This window comes from Equus caballus, chromosome X (assembly GCF_041296265.1).
Source record: "Equus caballus isolate H_3958 breed thoroughbred chromosome X, TB-T2T, whole genome shotgun sequence".
Taxonomy (NCBI): Eukaryota; Metazoa; Chordata; class Mammalia; order Perissodactyla; family Equidae; genus Equus; species Equus caballus.
The window spans coordinates 4,972,366-4,984,873 of NC_091715.1; the positions used below are offsets into that span (position 1 = coordinate 4,972,366).

General features: G+C 38.0%; 1 protein-coding gene across 14 annotated transcripts in view; it reads right to left on the reverse strand.

Annotated features, from left to right (window-relative positions):
* PNPLA4 (patatin like phospholipase domain containing 4) overlaps window positions 1–12,508 on the reverse strand; it is a 134,002-nt gene that overhangs the window by 32,131 nt on the left and 89,363 nt on the right. For 3 of the 14 annotated variants that reach the window (XR_011434988.1, XR_011434987.1, XR_011434986.1), the window contains exon 7: window positions 4,857–4,903. The exons of the other annotated variants lie outside the window; for them this stretch is intronic. The gene's annotated coding sequence lies outside the window, so the exon portion shown is untranslated. The remainder of the gene's footprint in view (window positions 1–4,856; window positions 4,904–12,508) is intronic. 14 annotated transcript variants of the gene reach the window in all.

Sequence of the window (12,508 nt, forward strand, 5' to 3'; positions counted from 1 at the left end):
AGTATAGCATTAAAGACAAAGGGAAGGAAAACACCAAAAACAAAGATAATCTTGGCATTTTTAACCAGAAGCCTATAACACAAGATGGAATAAGATGTGAGAAAAACAACTTGGGGGGGGGAAGAGGAAAGGGACTGAATCGGTTTAGCCTAAGGAAAGAAGAGGTCATCAGAAAAGGGACTATCTTATCCAGGAGATTTTGAATACAAACCTCATAGTAAACAGTAAACAAAAAAGCAGAACAGAAACACAAATAAACAAGGAGAAAACAAAGAAACACAACATAAAAAACTACATAACTTGACTGGTAGACCAAAATACACAGGACAAGCAACAAAGGAAATGCAGGAGAACCAGAAAATGAGTGATAGAATGGCAGCATTAAGCCCTCATATATCGATAATCACCCTAAACATAAATGGATTGAATTCTCCAATAAAAACACATGGAGTGGCGAGATGGATTAAAGAACAAGATCCAACAATATGCTGCCTCCAGGAAACATATCTCAGCTCCAATGACAAACACAGGCTCAGAGTGAAAGGATGGAAGATGATACTCCAAGCTAATGGCAAACAAAAGAAAGCACGTGTTGCAATACTTATATCAGACAAAGTAGACTTCAAGATAAGATAGTAATAATAACACAATAATAGTAGGGGACCTCAACACTCCACTCACATCAATGGATAGATCATCCAGACAGAAAATTGACATGGAAACAGTGGAATTAAATGAAAAGCTAAACCAGTTAGACTTAATAGACATATATAGAACACTCCATCCAAAAACAGCAGACTACACATTCTTCTCAAGTGTGCCTGGAGCATTCTCAAGGATAGACCATATGTTGGGAAACAAGGCAAGCCTCAATAAATTTAAGAAGCTTGAAATAATAACAAGTATCTTTTCCAATCACAATGCTATAAAGCTAGAAATTAATTACAAGATAAAAACTGAGAAAGGGACAAAGATGTGGAGACTAAAAAACATGCTATTGAACAAGCAATGGATCATTGAAGAAATTAAAGGAGAAATAAAAAAAATCTGGAGACAGGTGAAATTGATAACGTACCATATCAACTCATATGGGATACAGCAAAAGCTGTATTGAGAGGGAAATTCATTGCAACACAGGCTCACCTTAACAAACAAGAAAAATCCCAAATAAGCAATCTCAAACTACACCTAATTGAATTAGGAAAAGAAGAACAAACAAAGCCCAAAGTCAGCAGAAGGAGAGAAATAAAAATCACAGCAGAAATAAATGTTATTGAAACAAAAAAGGCAGTAGAAAGGATCAATGAGACAAAGAGCTGGCTCCTTGAGAAGGTAAATTAAAGTGACAAACCCCTAGACAGACTTACAAAAAAAAAAAAAAAAAGAGAGAGAAAGCTCAGATAAATAAAATTAGAAATGAAAGAGGAGAAATAACAATGGATACCACAGAAATACAATGGATTATAAGAGAATACTATGAAAAACTACATGCCAATAAATGGACAATCTAGAGGAAATGGATAAATTCTTAGATTCTTACAACCTCCCAAAGCTGAATCAAGAAGAAGTAGAGAATCTGAATAGACCAATCACAAGGAAAGAGATTGAAACAGTAGTCAAAAGCATCCCAAAGAATAAAAGCCCAGGACCAGATGGCTTCCCTGAGGAATTCTACCAAACTTTCAGAGAGGATTTAATACCTATCCTTCTCACCCTATTCCAAAAAATTAAGGAAGATGGAACACTTCCTAACACATTCTATGAGGCCAATATCACCCTGAAACCAAAGCCTAACAAGGACAGCACAAAAAGGGAAAACTACAGGCCAATATTGCTGATGAACATAGATGCAAAAATCCTCAAGAAAATATTGGCAACCTGAATACAGCAATACATCAAAAAGATCATACACCATGATCAAGTGGGATTTATGCCAGGGACACAAGGATGGTCTGCAAATCAACGTGATGCACCACATCAACAAAATGAGGAATAAAAACCACATGATCATCTCAATAGATGCAGAGCAAGCATTTGACAAGATCCAACAGCCATTTATGATAAAAACTCTTAACAAAATGGGGATAGAAGGAAATTACCTCAACATAAAAAAGGCCATATATGACAAACCCACAGCCAACATCGTACTCAATGGGGAAAAACTGAACGCCATCCCTCTGAGAACAGGAACAAGACTAGGATGCCCATCATCACCACTCCTATTCAACACAATACTGGAGGTCTTGGCCAGAACCATTAGGCAAGAGAAAGAAATAAAATGAATCCAAATAGGGAGTGAAGAAGTGAAACTCTCATTGTTTGCAGATGACATGATCTTATATATAGAAAACACTAAAGAATCCATTGGAAAACTATTAGAAATAATTAACAGCTACAGTAAAGTTGTGGGGTACAAAATCAACTTACAAAAATTAGTTGCATTTCTGTACTCTAATAACGAACTTACAGAAAGAGAACTCAAGAATACAATTCCATTTACAACTGCAACAAAGGGAATAAAGTACCTAGGAATAAATTTAACTAAGGAGGTGAAGAACTTATACAATAAAAACTATAAGACATTACTGAAAGAAACAGATAATGACATAGAGGGAAAGAGATTCTATGTGCATGGATTGGAAGAATAAACATAGTTAAAATGTCCATACTACCCAAAGCAGTCTGCAGATTCAATGCAATCCCAATCAGAATCCCAATAACATTCTTCATGGAAATAAAACAATGAATCCTAAAATTCATATGGGGCAACAAATGACCCTGAAATTGCTAAAGTGATACTGAGAAAAAAGAACAAAGCTGGAGGCATCAAAATCCCTGACTTCAAAATGTACTACAAAGCCATAGTGATCAAAACAGCATGGTACTGGTACAAAAACAGACCCACAGATCAATGGAACAGTACTGAAAGTCTAGAAATAAAACCACATATCTACGGACAGCTAATCTTCAACAAAGGTGCCAAGAACATACAATGGAAAAAAGACAGTCCCTTCAATAAATGGTGTTGGGAAAACTGGACAGCCACATGCAAAAGAATGAAAGTACACCACTATCTTATGCCATACACAAAAATAAATTCAAAATGGATCAAAGACTTGAAGATAAGTCCTGAAACCATAAAATTCCTGGAAGATAATATTGACAGTACACTCTTTGGCATCAAACTTGAAAGGATCTTTTCGAACACTGTGTCTTCTCAGACAAGGGAAACAAAAGAAAACATAAACAAGTTGGAGTTCATCAGACTAAAGAGCTTCTGCAAGGCAAAAGAAAGGATCACAACAAAAAGACAATTCACCAATTGAGAGAAAATATTCGCAAATCATATATCCGATAAGGGGTTAATCTTCATAATATATAAAGAGCTCACACAACTGAACAACAAAAAAACAAACAGCCTGATCAAAAAATGGGCAGAGAATATGAACAGACATTTTTCCAAAGAATATATACAGAGGGCCAATAAACACATGAAAAGACGTTCAACATCACTAATCAGGGAAATGCAAATCAAAACTACACTAAGACACCACCTTACACCTGTTAAATTGGCTATAATCACTAAGAGTAAAAGTAACAAATGTTGGAGAGAGTGTGGAGAAAAGCGAACCCTCATACACTGCTGGTGGGAATGGAAACTGGTGCAGCCACTATAGAAAACAGTATGGAGAGTCCTCAAAAAACTAAAAATATAAGTACCATATGACCCAGCTATCCCTCTACTGGGGATCTACTCAAACAACTTGAAATCAAGAATCCAAAGTAACACATGTAGACCTATGTTCGTTGCAGCACTATTCACAATAGCCAAGACATGGAAACAAACCAAGTGCCCAACAACTGAAGATTGGATAAAGAAGATGTATATATATACATCTCAGCCATACTAATACTACTCAGCCATAAAAAAGATAAAATCATCCCATTTGCAAGAACATGGATAGACCTGGAGGGAATTATGCTAAGTGAAATAAGCCAGACTGAGAAAGACAAACACCAGATGATTTCACTCATATGTGGAATATAAACAAACACACGGACAAAGGAAACATTTCAGTGGTTACCAGGGGAAAGGGTTTGCAGGGTGGGCACAGAAGGTGAAGGGGAGCAATTATGTGGTGACAGACAAGAAATAATGTACAACTGAAATTTCACAATGATGTAAGCTATTATGAACTCAAATAAAAAAAATAAAAAATAAAGTCCACTCACTGAAAACATTTTCAGTATCAAAAGTAGAATTAGGAGAAAAATCATGTTAAATTCAAGGCAAAGAAGACACCACACAGTTTATTTGAAAATCAATAGTGTGACTTATTTTTTCATTTCTGGGAGCTATAATATGATATATCAAGGGAAAATTGAGCAAAGCACTTTAATAAAAAAAGCTTGCCTCTTTATAAAGTCACAACTAGATAATGGAAAATTTTTACATTTAAAAATTGTTAATCTGTATTAAAGGAGTCCTGCCAAAAAAGAACTGGGAATCTTTCATGAATTTATAGGCACCGTTTGCCAACCTGATCCAATTTTTCTCTTGTTGAAACTGCTTCATTAATTTAATGTGCAAGAAATAAATATTTGATGTGCAATTAGTTGGAGATTATTATGGCCATAATGGAGCCTTTCCAAATAAACAGCTGCTCCAGCACTTTAAATGCATGAAAAGCAAAGCACAAAATGGAAAATATAATGACACACCAGCTCTACAGAGGAAAAAAGTTAAAATATTCAATTAGTGAGTAAGATGGCTGCTCATTTAGAAGTTTGGTGATGGTTTATCAAAGCATAACAGTAAAAAAGACTGCTGCACTTTTAGCCAAATATGCACCTACCTGAATCGTCATGGAAACATTTGTCTGCAGATGTCATACATTCTCACCTGAGAAGAAAATATTATGGAAATAGATATTGACTAATTCTGCCAATTCTTTCAGGTTATTCTGAAATAATATATAGAGATATATTATATATTAAATATACAGATGTATATCAATGTATATTTGTTGACTTTTGATTATTCCATATTAGCATTTGTATGCATGGCGTGTCTATTTTCATATCCACATATGAACTGTAATGATTCTGCTTCAGGAAGGAATGGTGTCTATCTGAAGAGCTCAATGTTGACTGGGCTGTTTTAATTTTGAATAAGCCTTTTAGGTTTCTTAGCACATTTTCAGACCCTGTGAAGGAACTCATATCACTCGAGCACTTAAATTCCCTTTGAGTTTTGCAAAATTGTACCTTCCTTTTGAGACAGATCATAAGAACTGAAGTTAGTTGTTTCTCTCCCCTACTGCACCAGGAACCACCTGAGGGTAGAGATTGTGACAAATATCCCAGTATCTCCAAATCCTGGTATAGTTCCAGACACAGAGCAGTTCAGTCATGTTCACTGAACGGATGCCTGAAGCAATTTTCAATACAGAAAGAGAAAGAGATAAACAACAACAGGCGAGCATTATCAGCTCCACAGAAAATTGTTCACTAAAAGTAAATAGATGAGGTCTTTTATTAAGAGGGGAGCAAGAGAAAGCATTCTCTGCCATTTTCCTCCATTTGGGGAGACAGCAAAAGGGCAAAGGGAGTTCTTGGAATTGGTAAAAGTCTGGCTTGTGATTACAGATTTGAATATCAAAACAGTCAGTGAGAACTGCTTACAATAACCAATGTTCTGGTATACTCTTCTAGAAAACCAACTTGGGGCAAATTTATTATTTATTGGGGGTGTGTTCCCTTTTTAGATTAAACTCTGTAATCCATTGCATTTTATCCTTACTCTTTGCTCTAAAAACCCATTGGTTGGAGTGACGTCAGCATCACGGCTGAGTGAGTTGTTCCGTTTGTGTCTCCCCACTAAGTTACAAGTAAACGTACATTAACCAACAGAGGATTCCCTACAAAGTACAATAGGACACCTGAGTGATCCATGTAGCCATACATCTGAAGGTGGGGGTACTGGACCCCCCAGAAGCAGTGGAAGAAGGTGAGCATATCCCTCCCCCTCCCTGGCAGCAGTGATCTAGGTCATGGGTCCTCATACAGCAGTCAGCACATGATTGTAAGAGGAGATGGAAGGGGGGGTGGGGTGTGGGATGGCAGTCAGGCCTGTATCCCAATGCTTTCACTTTTCAAGTTGCTGCCTGGCCCATGGGAGTGCCCACCATGCCGTGGTGGCACCACTCACCCATGGGAACACTCCACATTGAGTGGCATGGCTCAGCTACTGTGTGGGCAACCCCACCAAGTGCAGCAGCCCAGGAGAACTGCTCATGAGTGCAGAGTAGGCCTGCATGCACAAGAGAAAGTGCCCCTCCCCTCCCACCTAGAGCACGAGCTCAGCTGGTCCTGGCCAAGGTAGTGGTCCTGCAACAGAGTGCCTGTGTGTGTATGTGACCCTCTAAGCAGCTATGGCCAGGGGAGAATGCAGAGAAGCCCTCCTGGCACAACTTCCAGCAGACATGGCAGGTTCAGAAAACACAGCTTCAGTCCCCCCACACCCCTACCCCAAGAGGTGGCAGATGGAATCTGGGACCTAATACTATTACAAATGCCTTGGCCAAGGATAAGTTCATCAAACACCATGAAGAAGTACAGGAACACTTCAGAGTAGAAGGAAAATGACAAGTATCCAGAAACTAATCCTGAAATCACAGAAATTTACAATCTAAATGACAGAGAATTCAAAATATTTGTCATAAACTCAACGAGTTACAAGAAAACTCAGAAAGACAGTTCAATGAGCTCAGAAATAAAATTAATGAGCAGAAGGAATAGTTCACCAGAGAGATTGAAACTCTGAAAAAAAAAAAACAAACAGAAATTCTGGTGATGAAGAACACAATGAATGAGATTAAAAAAACAATCTAGAATCCTTAAAAAACAGATCTGACATATGGAGGACAGAATTAGTGATTTAGATGACAGAAATATAGAAATGCTTCAGGTCGAGGAGAGAGAACTAAGACCTTAAAAAAAAAATGAAGAAGTTCTTCGAGAAATATCCAACTCAATTAGGAAATGCAACACAAGGATTATAGGTATTCAAGAAGGAGAAGTGAGGGAGCAAGTAGCAGAGAGCCTGTTCAAAGAAATAACAGCTGAGAACTTCCCAAACCTGGGGAAGAAACTGGACTTACAAGTACATTAAGTCAATAGAACTCCTAATTACATCAATGCAAAAAAAATTTTTTTTAAATTTAAAAAAACAAAAACCCATTTGTCCAAGGGAGGTGAGATTCTGTTACTTTTTTTCTCGGTTTCCCTGCTGCCTCCATGAGCAACACACACAAACAAGAACCACAAGTGCTATAGAGAAAAAAATGAAGGAGTAAAAGTATCAATTTAATACCATTTTGTCCTGATGGAATTGCACTGTCTTGTTATATTGAGGCAGATCCTCCCATGAATAGTGAGGGGAAATGTTCCCTCTCCTGGGATCTGGGTGGGTCTATGATGTGACTAGGGCAGAAGGATGCTGTGTGTCTCCAAAGCCTAGGTACTCAAAAGTAATAGAGCTTCTTTCTAGTGCTTGTGCATTCTCCCCTTGGGACCAGCCACCGTGCTTTGGGGGAGCCAGGGAGCCACACAGAGAGGGAACATGCTAGTGCACTGCCAACCGCCCAGCTGAGGTCCCAGGCAGTGGCCAGCATCATTCCCCGACATGTGAAGGAGTCACCCTTCAGGTGATTCGGCCCCCAGCCATCCTCCCAGCAAGCCAGCTGTCACCACATAAAACAGAAACAAGCTGTGCCCACTGAGACTGGCCCAAACTGCAAATTTGTAAAAGAAAACAAATGATTGCTGTTGATTTTAGACAGTAAGTATTGGAGTCATTTGTTAGGAAGCAAAACATAACTGAAATACACATGCACCAGAACTGGAGCCACTTATTCATAAATGTATTTTTAGCTTCTAACATACAAAAGCTATTCAAATGTATGGCATTGTTGCTACTCATATCCCGCTAACCCCCATTACACAGTAGGGAAAGGAGATTTAGTATAAACATCTTCCTGTAAAACCAGAACTTAAGTCATTTCTGCTGACCAGGAGCTTACATTATTATGGGGAAAATGGAGATGAACACAAATTAGTACCATAAAAGAGTACACAGGATACTTTGCAAGTTGTTCATGCAACACTTGTGTATTGAGAACTACCGTGGGCCAGAAACATCGCTCTCTGCACTATAAATACAGCAGGGATGACAAAGATTCTGTTATCAGGGATCTTAGATTCGTGTAGGCGTAGATAACTAACACACTAACAAATGAATGAAATGGTTTCACATAAACAGAAATGCAGAATGCAACCAGGTGGAGGAACTCAGGGAGCCATGACCTTAGATAGAGTAACAGGGAATTCTTCGATCAAATGGCATTTAAGCTGAGGCCTTGTGATGAAAGGTGGCTGCCATGCCAACATGAGAAGAAAGAGTGAGGGAAGCGAGTGGAAAGACTGTTTGAGGGAGACTGAGAAACAGAAAATCAGAATGTTAGGAGCAAAGGAGAAGCAGTGAAAAGAAAATCTTTTGGGTCCTTGCAGGCCATGGAAAGGTGCTCAAATTGCACCTTTCTGACAGCAATGGGAATCTGCTGGGTGGTGTTAAGCAGAAAAGTTTACTAATTATTATTATTAAAGTATATTATTAAAGTATAATAATTATTAATGTATATTGCTTACAAATCACTCTGACTGCTGTGTGCTGGCTGGGCCAGTCTAGAAAGGAGAGACCAGTGAGCAGGCTGCAGTCCCTCCTCACTATTCGTGGATTCCGTTGCAAATTCATTTGCTCACTACAATCTATTTGTAACCCTCAAATCCATACTCACAGTACTTTCGGCATCATTCACTGACACGTGCAGAGCTGTGACAAATTCAACATGTTATCAGCTGGGGTTGAACAAGGAAACACCCTGCCTTCTTGTTACAGCTCTCAGGTGTAATCAAGTAACCTTTTCGTGGTCTATTTAGTATCACGTTTTTCATATTTCTGTGCCTTTTGTTGGTGATGTCGATGTTGAAAATGACCCCCAAGCATAGCGCTGAAGTGCTGTGTGGGGTTCCTAAGCACAAGAAGGCTGGGGTGTGTCTTAGGCAGAAAATACATGAGTTAGATAAGTGTCTTGCAGGCATGTGTTGCAGTGCTGTTGGCTGTGAGCTCAACGTGAAAGAATCAACAAGATATATTCAGTAAGGTGTCTTTAAACAGAAACACACTTAAAACTAGATTATATACTGATCGGTTGATGAAAATGTGGTGACCAGAGGCTCACAGGAGCCTAACCCTGTATTTCCCTAGAAGCAAGGGTTCCGTATTGACTAATTCAGTGTTCACTGCGACTTTATAGAACATAACTACCGCCAATAACAGAATCGACTATTTCAGTAGGTCCAGGCGGGAGACAGAGGTTGTGGGGGTGAGCAGTGGCTGAGCTTGGTCAAGTGACAGGGTTTGAGAGTGACCTGGATGTCAGGCATAAGAAATCCAGCAACATTCCCAGGTTTTGAGGCTGAGTGCAGAGCTAGGAAAGGATTCTTCCAATGGAGAAGAAGAGGGTCATGTGAGAGTTTATGAAGACGGCAGCATTGTTGAGGAAGGCAGCATTTGAACTGCACCTTGAAAGAATGGGCTAATGTATGTGAAGTTTATTTATTTATCGCATATACACGTCTTTACATGGGAATTAGGTACTCACATGGCACAGGAGACTGCAGCTCAGAAAACTTATGAGCAAATTAGAGTCATTTCCTACAGTATTTTTAAGGGATATATTTTGTTTGTACATATCAGGAACCCCAACACTTATCCACAGCATACAAATATACTAACTCAAAATAAATCACAGATGCATGAAATAAAAAAGGCCCTCAGATTAAAAAAAAAAACTATGGAAATGTAATAAATGCATTTCTCTTTGTGAAACAAAAAACATAGAAATGAAGGTTCTGACACAGTAGCAAAGTCAGACTGCAGAAGATAAGGTGATTTAAGCTATCAGCCACTAGAGGAAATCTAAATAAGAGAGACCTGTTATTTTATGAATGAATAAAACACTTCCCTCCCTCCTTCCTTCTCTCTCTCCTTCCACAAAATTTTCAATATTCATTGAACTCTTCTGATGTTTCGGAGAATGCTCTAGAGTCTAGGAATAGTACAGAACTTACGTTCTACTGAGGTGAGGGGCAGAGAATTATTAAGCAAAAATACAGTTCACAAGGTTATTGCTTTAAACAGGGTTAAATGGTATGAAGAAAAAAATAGAGTTACATATTACAGGTTGGAAGTGGGTAAGGGAAAGTGTGGGCAATTTTATATAAGATGGTTCGAGAAGCAAACCCAGCATAATGTTATTTATGGCTAGAAAAATAAAATTAATGGAAGTATCGTTGCATACTAGATTGTAAATTTCTGTACAATCTCTACCTCTAAATAAATAGGTGTAGAGCATTTGTCCTTAACCAATATTTAGCTCTTATTTTAACAACGATTTTGTTTCCTGGAGAATGGAGACTTAGTTGAAGGCGAGTTGAGGGAAACGTCAGTTAGGAAGCGGTGGTACCTCTGGGTGTTGGGAGACACTCTGTATCACTCGCTACCTGATTCGGTGGTTTTCAATATGGTGTCCTCAGGCCACATGCATCAGAACCACTGGGGATCTTATTTAAAGGGCAGACTCCTGAGACCTGCCTCCAGGCAATCTTGTCATTAACAAGCACAGGGGTGATTATTTGCCACCTTAAAGTGTTAACGTCACTGACTACCTGGTTCCAAATTCCAAAATTCTGGCATAAGGTTGAGGGGGACGTATTCTGGGTGCAACAGACATACCCCATCTTTATGATAATGAGCCACACTGGACTTCATCACTTCGTTCAGGAACATCTTAGGCTCGCCAAACTCCCAAGTTCTTGCCTTTCCAGAAGTCTGAGATGTGAATGTTAAACCACAGGGCCAGAAGCTCTGGGCAGGTTTAAGCTCTGCTGATGCAGGAAAAGCCTCTTAACTTCCCAGAGTCCCAGTTTGCAGACTGGAGTGGAGGGTCAAAGGGACAGTAAATGCAAAACCATATTGTGTCCTCTCAATGCCACTGGGGTCATACAATGAGACTGTGGGTCATACACATACATCAAATGTTGATGCTGCGTTTCCATCAAGGAAAAAGGACTGAAAGTGATTGAGTGCCTACTATGTGTCAAGACTTCTTAAAATATTATCTCAAATTAGAATAAATTGATGAAATTCTCCCAAAGCAGTTTAGGGATAGCATTGCTTTCTACATTCTACAGGGAGAAATAACTTGCTGAACGGAAGAACAGAAATGCAAACCCAAAGCTTGCCTTGGCCATAGTTTCAAGTGAACTCTAAAAACATTATTTATTTTTTTCTAAATTCCTTTTTTTAAAAAACTTAAGAGCATTTCATCTGCTCCTCATACGCATCAGCCAAGAAAGATTTTAATTTGGCTTTCCTTAAATAATCCATCATCCTCCCTCATACTGTTTAATAATATGTTCTAATATTACGATATCATGGCTGAGTTCTACAAATGCATTTCCTAACATATGGTGGCTTATTAGTGGCAGCAGGCTTAAAATAAACAAGAGTTACAGATACTTGTCTCAGTATTTAGCCATGTTTTTATTATTGATGACCTTAAAACTAGTAGACAACTTTTTGCCTAATCATATTTCAAGTATAGTGTTCAATGAAAAAATATATATGTTTTTAGCCATGGAAACATTAGCAACACAGAAAAGTACATATGAATAAAACTTTTGATTTTTGTAATCTAGGGAAGAAAATAGAATATACTATTTCCTATTTGGTTTCTCTGCTCAAGACACGTTAAAAATCCCACGCCAAAGATAATTCATAGTACTTAATCATATACTATCTGATGAGCCTGTCAAAGCACTGTCGTAACTCCCTCTATTGACTTATGTTTTGTGTGCTTATTATTAAAATATCTGTCTTGTGCCCGGGAGTAAGGAATCTGGCCTTATTTCTATTAATTCATTGTGATGTATGTTTTCAGAATCAACGTATTAAATAGACCTATATTGAATATTTACTAGTTTGTAATAAAACCATATTTAAATATATGTAACACAGCATTCTGCACATAGTATATGATTTAATGGTTCAAATGTGTAGATGTGTGTGTGTGCATACATATATATATACATGTATATACGCATGTATACATACGTATATATGTACGTATGTACATAAAACGTTGTATTTTTTTATGTAGAAGAATTTATTTATTTTTTAAAACTATTTTATTGAGGTCATGCTGGCTAAGAACATTGTGTAAATTTCAGGTGTACGCTGTTATATATTTAATATATATATATGATTTTTAAAGTTATGCTCCACCAGGAAGCTAAAACCAATATTTGTATGTCATCTAAAGGATTAAATTCATTTATACTGCATATATGATAATTCACTTAAAAATGTGCCATTTAAAATCAA